The sequence below is a fragment of the Dendrobates tinctorius genome, unplaced genomic scaffold, assembly GCF_039654945.1.
Source record: "Dendrobates tinctorius isolate UK_male_01 unplaced genomic scaffold, ASM3965494v1 ptg000015l, whole genome shotgun sequence".
NCBI lineage: Eukaryota > Metazoa > Chordata > Amphibia > Anura > Dendrobatidae > Dendrobates > Dendrobates tinctorius.
Window position 1 is genome coordinate 58,631,320 of NW_027361683.1, and position 16,263 is coordinate 58,647,582.

The following is a 16,263-nucleotide window of genomic DNA, read 5'->3' on the forward strand; positions in this document are numbered from 1 at the left end:
TGTCGCTGTTCTGAAATTCTATGAATAAATTAGAGAAATTAAAATAAGAACACAGTAACTCATTTTTAACACAAATTTATACTCAAAGTTTAAAAGATTTTCTGTGAAAAAATCCTTCAATCACCTAAGCTTCAATGTCAGGTCTCATACAATGCAATACATGTGTATTGCAATGCATGAGACCAGTGATCAGAAAAATAAAAACTGAAATCGGAGATTTGGTATCACCGAGTCCAGAACGACCAAATCTATAAAACTGTCACTACTTAACGCTTTCAAAAAAAAAAAAAAAAAAAACACAAGAAACAAAAACCTTTGCTTTTTCATCATGCAGCTGAACAAGAAGTAGAATAAAATGCGATCCAAAAGTTAAATGGAAAAAAAATGGTACCGCCGAAAGTCATCTTGTCCGGCAAAAAAACAAGCCGCCATGCAGCGCCAACAGTGGAAAAGTGAAGTTATAGCTCTCAGAATGAAAAACAATTCTTTTTTTCTATAAAATAGGTTTTATTGTGTAAAAGCAGTGAAACAAACAAAAAAAAAAACAATATAAACCTAGTATCGCTGTAATCGTACTGACTCGAAGAATAAAGCGGTCATCAATTTTAACACACGGAACGGCAATTAAAAAAAAAAAAAAAAGAAAAACAAAAACACTATTCACGAATTGCTGTTTTTTGTTCATTCTGCAACCCAAAAATTGGAATAGAAAACTATCAAAAAATGTCATGTGCTCGAAAATGGTGCAAATAAAAAAAGTCAACTTGACCGGCAAAAAACAAGCTGTCACGACTGTTGGCTATAATTTTTTTTCATATTTCTGCCATCTAAATATGGCGATGCAAAATCTTGTTTTTGAAAAAAATAAACAGCATCTTTTAGTGTGTGACAGCACCCAAACTAAGAAGACAAAATAAATCTGGTATCGCTGTAATCGCACAGACCTGAAGAATAAAGTCGCCTAATCACTTATACAACACAAGGAACTGTGTAAAAAGACGCAGTTAGTTACCAGTAATGGGATTTCTCGGAGCCCAAGACAGCACCACGGAGAGAGGGGATCTGCCCTTCAAGGACAGGGAACACACAGATTAATAAAAAAAAAAAAAAAAAAGGCAGACTTCGCATCAGTTGGTTTACAGAGCACAAGAGGACCTCCAAGTTATTACAACAATAAACATTTCAACCATAATAAGCACCTTGTGACCTATACATAAATCACACGTAAACAGAAAAAGTGTGCTCACCGACATGGGACGGGAGGGAATATAAAAGGTGCTGTCATGGGCTGAGAAATCCCTTTACCGGTAGCTACATCTTTCTCCTTCCCCCATGACAGCACCACGGAGAGAGTTGCAATAGAATTGAATCTTAGGAAGGGACCATAGTCTGCAGAATCCTTCTCCCAAAGGTGAGATTAGAAGAAGAGGTTAGGTCCAGTCGCTAGTGATTGTAAAAGGTAGAATGATATGACCAAGTGGCAGCCTTACAGATCTGTTCTATAGAAACCTCCGGGACGACATTCCCACTGGACGAGTAGTCTGACTAGATTGCATCTGTTATCCACCTTGCCAATGTGCTTTTTGAAGCCTTGAGCCTTTTTTGGGCCCTTTTTTTTTTTGGGTATCTTTCATACACACCTGGGTGACCGTTAGGTGTTGAACTAAACACCTTCTTACGTCTAACATATGGAAACTCTCTGCTTTTGTGTTCTTGGAATTGCAGCAAAAAGATGGGAGGACTACTTCTTGGGACCTATGGAAACGAGACGCTACCTTAGGCAAGCAGGGTCAGGTTTCAGAATGAAAAATTTGAGTGAAGTGGGAGCCTGCAGACAGGGCCTGAATATAGCTCACCCTGCGGGCTGATGTCAATGTCACTAGAAGAACAGTCTTAAGAGCTAAAATCTTAAGGGAACTGGAATTCAAGGGCTCAAAGAGGCAACTAGTTAGGACTGATAATACTAAATTCAGATCCCACTTTGGTAATCTCTGGCCAGCAAAGGGCCTTTATCTAGCAGAGGCTCTAATGAATCTAGCTACCCAAGGATTCCCCGCCACATCATGATTATACAGAGCTTCTAATGCAACCACCTGAACCTTTAAAAGGTGCTAGTAGCAAGGCCCTGCTCTAATCCTTTTTGTAAAAATTCTAGGATGGCCACGATTGGAACCTCATCCTAGACTCTGACCCCTGAGGTGGACAGGAATTTTTTCCAAGTTTTTTCAAAGGCTATAGTAATGACAGCTTTTCTACTTTAGTACAGTAACGTAGAAGTCAAATTTGGGGGAAAACCTCTGTCTCTCAAGAGCGCCCTCTCAAATTCCATGCTGTCAAGTGTAAAATTGCTGCCTGAGGATGATATACAGGCCCCTGGGAAAGAAGATCCTGAATCTCCGGCAGTAAACAAGGATCAGTGATAGACGTCATACTCAGCCAGTAGAACCAAGGTCTTTTTGGCCAGAAGGGGGATATTAGAATTACCCTTGCTTTATCCTCTTTGATTTTTCTTAGGACTGCCAGGATCAAGATAAACGGGGAAAATTCATAGGCCAGAGAATGATTCCATGGAGGCATCTACAGTAGAGAGCCTGAGGGTTCCCCCGGGATCTATAGAGCAAAAGGTCTCTACCGTTTTGTTCTTGCTGTTGGCAAAGAGATCTATAACTGGGAGACACCATATCTCTACGATCTGGCTGAATATGGACTGCCTAGGAATCTGTACTCAGCTGCGGTTGAGGTAGACACAGGAAGCAGTATTGTTGAATTGTCCAAACAAGTTTATTAAAACTGCATAAACGGATCTGCCTTTTCTGGCACAAAGTGAAAAGCAAACCGCAAAATAAACAGTCCATATAGTACTGCGTGACCGCCCACTCAGGTCAGTGTCTTTAGCAACACACACTGGAGGGTCTCCACACCTCCAGCCACAGACACTTAATGAGACATTTGTCCTCCATTTTATTTGCCAAACCACATTCCTGGGGTTGGGACATGTAAGCGGTCATTCCCACCCATGTCTTATGGTCGCTCGTAAAACCCGGTCTGGAATGGCAAAATAACTTAGCACTATACGGGCTGGAGCATACTTCCGAGCTCACATCACTGTAGCTAATAGCCGCGATGACACATATCATCCCTCAAGGACTCATCTGGCGGCCATATTACAACTGTTTTAGAACCCATTCGCCCGGTTTTAACTGAGTTCGACTCAAGAAATCTGCCTTGTAGTTCCCCACCCCCCCATATGTGAAATGCAGACAGAAAAAGGAAATTTATCTCTGCCATCCGAAAAATCTGGGCTGTTATATCCGTCAAAGGATGAGACTTGGTTCTGCACTAGTGGTTCAGATAGGTAACCACTACCTGGTTGTCCAAAACTACCATTAAATGCTGACCGTGAAGGGGGATCTAAGAACTCTATCAGAGCCTGTTTAAATGTTAAAAATTCTTCCATGTTTGAGGAAACCATTTTCTGCTTCCAGTCCAGACTCCATGAACAACTATGTCATTCAGATGTGTCCCTCAACCCCTGGGGCTTGCATCTGTGGTGATGACTGGAGTAACTGTTTACCCAAGAACACCTGTGGTCAAATTTTCCATTTTTGCCACCACTCCAGGGAATTAATAGTTCTTGAGGACAGTCATCTGTTCTTGTAACGGTCATCCTAGGGAAACCTGGCTTCCTAAAGATGTTCCATTGAAGATCCCTGGTGTGTACTGTACTGAATCCACTGTACTGGTGGCATGCAGGAGGTTAGGGAACCTAGCAGGGACATAGCTTTCCTCAAAGTCATAAATGGATATTGCGATACCTTCAACATCTGAAACGTAATCATTTCTTTTTTTGTCTTCCGGGAGGAGACACTCCTGTTTTTGAGAGTCTATTACAAGTCCCAGGAACTCCTGTACAATTTTCAGCTCAACCTTCGATTTTCTTAAGTTTAAAGACCCATCCTAAGTTCACTAAAGAGGTCATAACCTCTTGCCACCACTTGGTACGTCACAACTTTCCACACTGAATTTTCCCCACTTCTGCTTCTTGCAACCACTTGGTATGTTTTTCAACCAACCCCTGCTATATCCCCAATGATATTTATGACCTCCTTGTTTACTCTGCCTTGATCATCCTGCATCTGGCTCACTCTTAATTATCTGACCAAAATGAGAACAGACCACTCCCCTCAGCTCCACACCTGAATGCATTTTCAAGCAAATATATTGCAAACGATATGTCTGCCAAGACGTCAGTCTGCCCAGTGCATCATAAGGGCATCAAAGAAGTGTGGCGCTATGAATTCATCGAGTCGAAACTGAAGGTCACTGGATAAAGTCACAGTAAAAAATGTTTGTTTTCACTCTATAATTCACTTTCTACTAACCCCCCTAATCCCTGCACCAAGTAATGAACTGGTCATCTCTCTCACACCATCATACCCATCCATTTTACCTCCTCCTCAGAACTGTTCCTCAGCATACAATCCTTTGTCTCAAAACACAGACAGGCCCCTCATGCTCTTTCCTGCTCCCACCTGCTATCACAGTCTCGGGCTCCTCTTCACTGGATATCTCTCCAAATCCTGATACTCCTCACCACATCCCCACAGTCACTTCCACCTCCCATCCACGCTTCATCACACATTTCTGTAACCTCTCTAACCTTATACCTATTCACCCAGCCCCCGCTTCCCTAGTCCCACTAACAGGATCTCTATGGAATGCTCACTCTGTGTGCAACAAACTTTTTCCTACATCAATAATCTTTATTACTAACAAACTTTCCTTCCTCGCCATTACCAAAACCTGGCGCACTCCTCTGACACAGCCTCTCCAGATGCACATTCGTATGGTGGATTCCACCTTTCGCAACCCCGCCTCTAAAGCAAGCATGGCGGAGGCGTAGGTTTTCCCTTTCTTTGAGGTGCACTCTGTGTGCATTTACTCCCTCTCCAACTGGCTGTCATTTACTGCCAAGGCCAGCCACCACCTTCGACCACTTCACTACGTGGCTACTTCATTTCCTCTCCTAATACATCCCCATTATCATGGGCGACTTCAACATCCCCCATTGACACTTTCGTCTCAGATGCCACTAAACATCTATTTCTCACTTTCTCTTTCAGCCTTGTGCAGCCACTCACAAGGATGTCCACACACTGGAACCCATCATGACCCTCCTCTGCTACCTATCTATCCTCTGACTTGCAGCTCCCTCTTTTTGAGCACAACCTCCTTACATGCTTTTCCCTCTCCTGCACACCCTCGCAGAAATCTTAAGTACCTCGATCTACACTCACTCTGAATCCCTTCTCCCTCTTACAGACATAAGTTCCTTGCACAATGCGGATGCTGCTGATGCTTTAAATAACACAATAGCTACAGCTCTGGAATCGGTCGCCCCTCTCACACATACCAAAGCTAGCAAAATCAACAGACAATCCTGGCACACCAGCCTGACCAAAGAACTGAGGCAGACTTCTAGGATTGCTGAGTGGAAATGATAAAGATCCCACTCCAATGAGCACTTCATTGTATTCAAACAGTCCCTCACTACTTTCAAGCCCACACTCACTGCAGCAAAACAAACTTATCTCTCATATCCTCCCTGTCTCACAACCCTAAACTGCTATTCAAATCAACTTCACCACCATTACAGAAGATCGACTCTCCACTTTACTCTCAAGATCACATCTCACCACCTGTGCACTTAACCCGATCCCATCCCACTTCATCCCTAACCTCACCACAGTCTTCATCCCAACTGTAACCCATCTCTTCAACCTATCACTAACTGGTGTTTTCCCCTTATGCTTCAAACATGCCCCAATCATACCCATCCTCAAAAAGCCCTCTCGACTCATCCTCTGTATCTAGCTATCACTCCACATCTACCCTATACGACAAAACTACTGGAACAACATGCCCATCTTGAACTGTCCACCCACCTCTCTTCCTGCTCCCTCTTCGACCACTTACAATCTGGCTTCCGACCGTTTCACGCCACTGAAACTACCCTAACTAAAGTCACCAATGACCTATTAACCGCCAAAGCTAAGTGACACTACTCTGTCTTCCTTCTCCTGGAGTTGTCCTCTGCCATTGACACAGTGGACCATTCACTTATTACTACAGACCCTTTCATCTCTAGGCATCACAGATTTGGCCCTATTTTGGACATTCAGCGTCTCCCACTTGCAAACCACCTCCTCACCTCACCCCTATCTGTCGGAGTCCCGCAAGGTTCAGTCCAAGGGCCCTTGCTGTTTTCCCCATTTACACCTTCGGACTGGGTCAGCTCATAGAATCTCACGGTTTTCAGTATCACCTCTATGCGGATGACACACAGATCTACCTGCCTGGACCAGATATCACATCCCTACTAACCAGAATTCCAGAATGTCTGTCCGCTATTTCATCCTTCTCCACTAGATTTCTAAAACTTATTATGGACAAAAAAAGAAATCATCATCTTTCCCCATTGGACCCATCCATTAGAGTAAATGACTGTTCACTCTCCCTAGTCCCACAAGATTGCTGCCTTGGGGTAATCCTTGACTCCTGATCGCTCCTTCAAACCACATACCCAAGCCCTCTACACTTCCTGCCGACTTAAACTCAAATATTTCCCGGATCCGCACATTCCTCAACCAACAGTCTGCAAAAACACTATCTCCTGCTCTGTGGCCTCCCCTCTCACACACCTCCAGTCTATTCTAAACTCTGCTGCCTGACTAATCTACCTGTCCCCCACTTTTCCCCAACCTCTCCCCTCTGTCAATGCCTGCACTGGATCCACATTACCCAGAGACTCCAGTTCAGACTCCATGACTTGTATTGTTAAGATTACTATACTGTTTTACTATGTATACCCCTCCTGACATGTAAAGCGCGATGGAATAAATGGTGCTATAATTAATAATACTCTGAAAATAATTTTTATAATGTGGGAATAGGAAGGCTGTAAAAATCCCTTTTTAGATTACCCTGCTTTCTCAAGGATGTCATGTAATGTTGCCCTGAACAGAAACTTGCCTTCTCAGGGAACGGAATATAATTTTGATTTTGTTTTCATATTCCAAGGCCAACACTTATGCAGAGGGCTCTGTTGGCTGCACTGGAGAAGATTGCGGATCTGGCCGCCCGTCTAACTGGATCAGCTGATGAATCAGCCAGGAAAGCCGCAGCCCCCTGCATGAAGGGAATGGAATCTTGAATTTGAGACCGCCCCCTGATGCTTCCCAGGAACCCTTAAGGAAGGAATCTGCTCTACTATCTAGTGGATCCTTTATTATCCCCATGTCTTCAAAGAGAAGGGCAAATTTCCTGCAAGCTTTAGCAAAAGCCACATCTAACTTTGGGGACTTGTCCCAGGCCGTGGATGCCGGATAATCAGAAGGATATTTCCTTTTGAGGGACGGAACAGAGTTCTTCCTTTCAGGTCTATTAAATTCTCTCAGAGATAGTATGTTCTCATTAAGAGAGAATGGCCTGTGTTTTTTTTTTTATCGGAGACCACCAAACATCCAACACTGACTTTTCAGGGCGAGGGTCTATCACTCTCATTATGGACCTTACAGCCTTAACCAGACTGTTTCCTGAACTGGAAAGCAATGGCGCCCTCACATAGTCCGATGAATCAATGTCTCTCTGCTCTTCATCTGAACTACTGGTCCCAGTTTCAAGGCACCTCCTTCTGGACTTTTGTTTCTCGATACTACCCCACTGGGAGAGGGATTTAAAAGGTGTTTTCAACCTCCGTCCTGATCACAGATCTCAACTCTGAGGCAAAATTTGGGGTCTCCTTAGATAGCAACCTACTCCATGCTTGATTGGCAGAGCCTTTTCCCTCAGGTAACAGGCAAATCTTCCTTGCAGATAGGGCAACTCCTGTGCCTGGTTTTAGCTTAGCATGTCCCTCCCTAAATAAATGAAAATAAAGGGGGACCCCAATTTCAAAGTGAACTTTCACGAAGATCACTTACCAATCAGACGCAGACGCGTGTACTGGTTTAGAAGGAGGCATCAAATCCACAGATGGGTTTTCTCTGGAGGCTGGAGCTTTGTCCACCTGCTCTGCTGGGTAGATTTGCTGCCGGAACATCCACTGCGTCGGATGAAGCCTCACGCTGCCGCACCTCTTTCTGCCTTTGTCTCCCTGGCTGCTACTGTTGTGGTGGTTCTTCCCGCCAGGATTTCCATACCTACTTGGGACAGCCTAAGCTGCTGGGAGCGTCACTTACTGCGCTCCACTGGCTTTTAAAAGGCAGAAAGCCTCGGACCATCCAATGGATCCCTTCCGGCTTCCTCGCCGGAGTCACTTCCAGTCATGGACACCCAAAACCATGCACCGGAAGTATGGTGTGACCGCTGCGCTTCCCGCCACAACACCCTGAAAGGCCCCACCAGTAGCGGCTTTAGGACACTGCACCAGCCGAGGCAGGGGCATCCCTGCTGCCTGTACCGGTCTGGTCAGGCCTGGCACGACTTCCATCTTCTTGCTTTACCTTTCTTCAAGTATGCTTAAACTGAAGGAACGTTCCTCCATCAAGGACAGGAAACCAACTGATGCCAGGGAAAAATACCGCCTCTTATCTGTAGGTTTCCTGTCCTTGAAGGGAGGATCCCCTCTCTCCGTGGTGCAGTCATTGGGGAAAGAGAAAATAAGCAATTCTTCACCTGTTAATTTGTTCATTCTGCCTCCCAAAGATCTCAGTAAAGCTTAGCTTACATTTATCTTGCGCTGAGAGCTTACACTGGGGTTCCTGTCTAAATCTCTGAAATACGCGATTCAGACGGAACTCTAGGTGGAAGATTCACTAAAATGAACCAGATGGAGCCTCTGTGGACACCGTCTGACCTGTATTCTGGCAGTATGTCTTTTTAGGTGCGCATAAAGGCACGGTCCGCTAGATTTGTGCACCTCTCAAAAGAAGGACAAAACTGAACAGAGGTTAGATGGAGTCCAGAGTAACATTGCTTCTTCATTATATTGAATTAATCCCTTGTGGGTTTCATCTGAATCACGTCACTCACAGACTTAGATGGAAACTCCAAAGCAAGTACTTAGCATAGAGCATAGGAAAAAGTTCCCAATAAAAGCATATCAATCCACAAAAAAGCCCCCACTCACATCCATCTGTTAATAGAAATATAGGAGGCTTCCACGTTACTGGTAGTAAAAGGCTCTTGAAAAGTACTATGGCTCCTGGCCCAACAAAATAAATCCAAAAATTCTGTGCTTTAAAATCTAAATGCCCGCTCCCTTCTGAGCCCCAGAGTGTACCTAAACCACATTTGACATTTCTGTAGCGATGAGAGCTAGCCTAATTTACTGGTGCACGTCTTAAGCAGCATGAACTGGGCATAATGTATGGACTACTGCAACGTACTGGTCACTACAACGGCAGTTTGCAATTTTCACTCAGCAATATCCAGTGTTGCTTGTTTCTGTAAAACACCTATGGAGTCAAAATTGTCACTATACCTGTAGATAAATTCACAGAGGGTTGACATTTCCAAAATAGGGTCAACCTGAGGGGGGATACTTCTCTTCTGGCATTTAGGGGCTCTGTTTTTGGAATCTGCAAACTATTCTACAATAATTTTTTCTCCAAGAGTCAAATAGCGCTCCTTTCCTCTCGAGTCTCGCTGTGAGACTAAGCAGTACTGTACAGCCACATATGGGGTATTGCCACGTTCAGCAGAAATTGTGTGACATTTCTCTGTGTGAAAATGTAAAATCTGCTGCTAAAAATTTTTTTGTGATAAAAAAAAAAAAAAATTTCTTCACTGCCCAATGGGATAAAATTCTGTGACACCTGTGGTGCCAATATGATCACTGCAGCCCTAGATGAATTCATTGAGAGCTGTAGTTTGTAAAATGGGCTCATTTATGGGGGTTCCTGATGGAAACCAGTGCAGCAAAATGTGAACTGTAATATGGAGCTCCTTCCCTTCTGAGTTTGGCACTGTGCCTCAAAAGTAGTTTTCGACCACTTATAGGGTATTGACGTACTCCGGAAAAATTGTACTGTTCGTTTTCTCCTATTACCCGGTTTTCAAAATAGCAAACTTGGAGTCAAATCAATATTTTAGTGGAAAAAAATGGAATTTCATTTACTCAGCTCAATGTTCTACAAGTTTGTGTATCGCGGTGAGGGTTAAAAATACTCACTACTCCCAAGATGAATTCCTTGAGAGGTATAATAATAATAATAATAATAATAATAATAATAATCTTTATTTATATAGCGCCAACATATTCTGCAGCGCTTTACAGTTAAACCGTTTCAAACACAACAGTCATAAGTAACAACGTTAACAATACAATAATTAAAGCGAAATAAGACGACCCTGCTCGTGGGAGCTTACAATCTACAATGAGGTGGGGGAGATACAAAGCACAGGTTTGTATTTACAATGATGTATTTACAATGATGGTCCAGTCATCTTCAGGGGGTGGGGGTTAGATGGAGATAGTGAATGGGCTACACACACACAAACATAACATGACTTTGATTACTGAATGTGATAGGCCGCTCTGAACAAATGTGTTTTGAGCGAGCGCCTAAAACTATGCAAATTGTGGATGGTCCTAATATCTTGGGGTAGAGCATTCCAGAGAATTGGCGCAGCACGGGAGAAGTCTTGGAGTCGGGAGTGGGAGGTACGGATTAGGGCAGAGGTTAGTCGAAAGTCATTTGCAGAGCGCAGCGGTCGGTTAGGCCGATAGACAGAAATGAGGGAGGAGATGTAAGGGGGTGCCGCACTGTGGAGAGCTTTGTGAGTGAGAACAAGTACTTTGAATTGTACCCTGTAATGAATTGGCAGCCAGTGTAACGACTGGCGAAGAGCGGACGCGTCTGAGTAACGATTAGCCAGATGGACAACCCTGGCTGCTGCATTAAGGATAGACTGGAGAGGGGAGAGTCGAGTGAGAGGGAGGCCAATTAATAGAGCATTACAGTAGTCCAGGCGGGAGTGGATCAGGGCGACAGTGAGAGTTTTTGTTGTTTCCATGGTGAGAAAAGGGCGGATTCTAGAGATGTTCTTTAGGTGTAAGCGGCACGAGCGGGCAAGAGATTGTATATGGGAGGTGAAGGAGAGATCGGAGTCAAACATAACACCCAGACAGCGCGCCTGCTATCGGGGTGTTATTATGGTGCCACCCACAGAGAGGGAAATGTCAGATTTAGGGAGGTTGGTAGATGGTGGGAGCAGAAGAAGTTCAGTTTTGGAGAGGTTGAGTTTCAGATAGAGAGCAGACATGATGTTGGAGACTGCAGACAGACAGTCAGTGGCGTTCTGTAGTACAGCGGAGGTAAGGTCAGGGGATGATGTGTACAGTTGTGTGTCATCAGCATAAAGATGGTACTGAAAGCCAAATCTGCTGATGGTCTGTCCAATTGGGGCCGTGTAGAGAGAGAAGAGAAGGGGGCCAAGGACTGAGCCCTGAGGTACCCCAACAGCGAGAGGAAGAGGAGATGAAGTGGAGCCAGAAAACAGAACACTGAAGGAGCGGTCGGAAAGATAGGAGAACCAGGAAAGAGCAGTGTCCTTAATGCCTAGTGACTGGAGCCTAGAGAGTAGGAGAGGATGGTCAACAGTGTCGAAAGCTGCAGAAAGGTCGAGAAGAATGAGCAGAGAGTGGTCACCATTACGTTTTGCTGTCAGAAGGTCATTGGTCACTTTGATGAGTGCAGTTTCTGTTGAATGTAGGGGGCGGAAACCGGACTGTGAAGGGTCTAGGAGGGAGTGAGTGGAGAGGTAACGGGTAAGGCGGGAGTATATCAGGCGCTCCAAGAGTTTAGAGATGAAGGGGAGATTGGAGACTGGTCTGTAGTTGTTTGTGCAGGATGGGTCGAGGGTGGGTTTCTTTAGTAATGGAGTAATGATAGAGTGTTTGAAGGAGGAGGGGAAGATGCCAGAGGAGAGGGAGAGATTAAAGATTGTAGTTAGGTGAGTTGTGACGACTGGAGAGAGAGACTGGAGGAGATGTGAGGGAATGGGGTCGGTTGTGCATGTAGTCGGACGAGAAGAGGAGAGGAGCCTGGAGACTACTTCTTCTGTGATGGGATCGAATGTGGAGAGTGAGCCAGGGGAAATGCAGGGAGGGATGGGAGTCACTGAATTTGGTGATTGGGAGCGAATTTCCTGACGGATATTGTCTATTTTCTCTATAAAGTGGGAGGCAAGGTCATCAGCGCAAATGTCTGTGATAGGGGCTTGTGCTGTTGGCCTGAGGAGGGAGTGAAAGGTGTCAAAAAGTTTCTTGGGGTTGTTGGATAGTGAGGAGATCAGGGTGGTGAAGTAGGTCTGTTTGGCGAGGTGAAGGGCAGAGTTATATGTCCTTAACATAAATTTGAAGTGTATGAAGTCTTCTGGTGTGCGTGTTTTCCTCCATAAGCGTTCAGCACACCTAGAGCATCGCTGGAGAAATCGGGTTTGCGATGTGAGCCAGGGCTGTTTCACTCTGTGTTTGGAGGTTCTGAGGGTGAGGGGAGCTACCCGAGGGTGTTTTTGCTGTTTTAGCATGTCAGGGGCTCTTCAAATGTGACACAGTAACCGCAACTTATTCCAGCCAAAATAGTGCTCATTCTCTTTCCAGCCTTACCATGCACCCAAGCAGTTTTTCAACAAATATGGGGTACTTGCGTACATTGGAAAAATTACACAACAAATTTTGGCATCCATTTTCTCCTTTTACCATTATGAAAATAAAAATTGAGGCATAAACAACATTTTTGTGGGAACAATATGACTTTTTATTTCCACAGCTCAACGTTATAAATTTCTGTGAAAGCACCTGGGGGTTCAAGATACTCACTCACCACACATCTAGATACATTCCTTGAGGGGTGTAGTTTCCAAAATGGAGCCATTTGGGGTGGAGAAGTCCACAGTTTAGGAACTTAAGGTTTATCCAAACGTGACATGGCATCCGCTATTGATTCCAGCCAATTTTGTATTCCAAAAGTCAAATTGTGCTCCTTCCCTCCCAAGCCATGTCATGCAGTTTTCTTCCCCATATGGGGTATTGGTGTACTCAGGAGAAATCATACAACAAATTTCATGGTGCATTGGGGGGTATGGCTATGAAAGCGCTGAGAGGTTGCATCTCAGAGGAGCTCCAGCCATTTGTACATTATCCTGCATCATACCTGACAACCGAGGCTCTGGTAAGCCTGTAAACATCATCATCCTGGTGTGGATTTAGCCTGGCTCCAGAGGGGCTGTTTTGGTTCAGCCTCAGTCGGGCAGGGAGCTGCAAATCAATCACACAGAACACAGCTCTGGAGGTGTCAGCGGCCATCATGGGTCCAAGCTCTGAGCTACAGAGAGAATAGTGAGAGTGTTCCCTCCCCCTAGCCTACCAGGGGATCAGAATTTTATCAGATACAGCATGGGAGCTGTGGTGCAGAGCCCTGAGTAAGGGACCCACAGCCAGTGGTTCTCTGCTGGACACAGGAGCTAAGGAGGGATTCTTGATTCAGTAAGGAGATTCTCTCACCCTCCTCCCAACCCCCAGAAATTAGTTCACTGGCAGTGGAAAACTTTGATTGTGAATCTCAGCAGGCACAGAGGGAAGCTGCATTAAGAGCCCTGTGACAAGGAACTGATAAACCATATTTAATTCCCTAAAGGCCCCGTCACACTGCGATCTCGCTAGCTAGCATTCTGTAATGCTGTAGATAAGCCCCCGATGTAACCTGAAAGAGAAGAAAAGTGTTAGATTATACTCACCCCGGCGTTCGGTCCGGTCCTATGCGTGTCGCCGTCCCATCCGGCACCTCCCATCTTCATACGATGATGTCCTCCTCCTTGCTTCTCCCTCGGTTCCTGTGCACGCATACTTTATCTGCCCTGAACAAGTTAACTCCCCCAGCGCCTCAAGGGGATAATATATCTCAACAGCTAAGAATAGAGAGCATCGCAGATCTCAAATAAGCGAGAATGAGGGATGTGAGAATCAGGAGGATAGGACTAGTGACTTGTAAGCTGATATACCATATAACAGTGTGCGCTTATCTTTGACTAGTGAGGTTTGCTGATACGCTAATTATGCATTGTATTATGGAGCCAGTTTGTTGACTCTGAAAGCAGGGAGGGAAAAACCTATGCAAAGTAGAGTAAATAGAATGTCAATTCTTTCTGCGGATTCAAAACCGCAGCTTTTCCGCATTTAAAAATCCGCAGCATGTGCACAGCAGAATGTAAATCCCATAGGATAACATGCTACTGTACACTGTCTGCAGAACTGCTGCAGTTCTGCTGCGGCCAAAACCGCAGGAAACACCGCAGCGTGTGCACATAGCCTAAGGCTAATGTGCACACGGTGCGGATTCACCCGCGCGGATTTTGCACAATCCTCAGGTAAATCCTGCGGTGTGGATTACCCTGTGGTTTATCACCTCCACAATGGAGGAGATGGCAAACCGCAACGGAATCCGCAGAAAAGAATGACATGTCAATTCTTTCTGTGGATTTGAAACTGCAGGCAAAACCGCGTGGAAAAATCCGCACCGTCTGCACAGCGGTTTCAATTTTCCATAGGCTAGAATGGTACTGTACATCACCTGCAGTTCTGCTGCGGATCCGCAGGGCCAAATCCGCTGCGGATCCGCAGCAGAATCCGCACTGTGTGCTACTTGATCTTATCACCATTGTTTCCCTTATTTGTGAGGGTGGACTGACGGACACTGGGTAAATCTAAAAATAGGTTACATGCCTCTGTATAAAAAGACTCAGACAGACAGAGAGAGCAACCCAGCCAGACATTCTGCAAAACACCCAACGAACGAGAGACAGGACTGCAGCAAATTCATCATGGTACCAGCATGAGGGACACAGATCCGATTCTATAGGAAACAACCTAGGGGTTTTCGGCTCTGCTTGGAAGGATACAGCTATGCTCCATTGACCATCGCTGAACCATGGACAAGATTGGAGAAAGCCAAGATTGGGACCCGCAGGTCGCCTGGCTCCGTGGAGATGTTAGGAAAAGCAATGTGGTGACTCATGTCAACTGGCTTTAGACCTTGTGTGGACTCTATGGACGGTCATCTCCTTATGCTTGTGTTACCTGCCCGTTTTGTGCTTCAATAAAGCACTGCCACGCTGTTTTACCCTCACTCTGTGCTATCTGAGTAGCGTTAAGCCCACGTTAACGAGAGCGCGGGTGTTAGGCGGGTTGATACCCCGTCCATGTGGTTTTGGCTAGCGGACCATAGGCACCCGCCGACCTCCCGTTTCCCCACACCCGCCAAGATATGCGGGCCCCAGGAGGCCGTATAACACACGCCAAAAATAGAGTGTCGATCTGGGAAGACAGGGTGGAAACGATGGCTAATTAACTAAGAAAAGTGGCGGGATCAATAAACGCCTGGCGTCAAAAAGCAGATGACTTGGAAAATAGTCTGCATCACAACAATTTGTGGATCAGACTACCAGAGCGCTCAGAAGGGTAGCAACCTCAGCGTTTTCTGGAGGAGTGGCTCAAGAACACACTCTGGAACGAGTTTTTCAGTGTTTGCGGTAGAAAGAAGGCATAGAGTCCTGACCAGACCTCTCCCACCCGGTGCCTCTCCATGTCCATTCCTTGCACGTATTCTGAATTGTAAGGACAGAGATACCGCTCTACGCAAGTCAATAAGTTTTCCCAGTTTTTTGGGGGCAAAATTAAGGGGGTCGGCTTATACACGGGTATATATGGTATGCCCAAAAAGATGCCATTAAATGTTTTGCCTTGATTAAAGCTTTTAAAAAAAAAAAAAAAAAAAAAAAAAAAAAGGCCCACATACTACAGAATCCCTTTATCCCCAAGGGTGGTTTGCATGTTAATGACCAGTTCAATTTTTACAATTCTGACCACTGTCCCTTTAATGAGGTAATAACTCTAGAATGCTTCCATAGACGCCAATGATTCTTACAATGTTTTCTCATGACATATTGTACTTCATGATAGTCGTAAAGTTTCTTTGATATGACTTGCGTTTATTTGTGAAAAAAACAGTAATCTGGTGAAAATTTCAAAAAATTTTGCAACTTTGAATTTTGATGCCCTTAAAACAGAGAAATATGTCACACAAAATACTAAATAAATAACATTTCCCACATGTCTACTTTACATCAGCACAATTTTGGAACCAAAAATTTTTTCTTGTTAGGAAGTTAAGGGTTAAAAGTTGACCAGCAATTTCTCATTTTTACAATACCATTTTTTTTTTTTTTTTTAAGAACCACATCATATTTGAGGTCACTTTG

General features: G+C 44.8%; 1 protein-coding gene across 6 annotated transcripts in view; it reads right to left on the reverse strand.

Annotated features, from left to right (window-relative positions):
* The window catches only part of CEP85 (centrosomal protein 85), a 193,726-nt gene that overhangs the window by 69,290 nt on the left and 108,173 nt on the right, over positions 1-16,263 (reverse strand). The window lies entirely within an intron of this gene.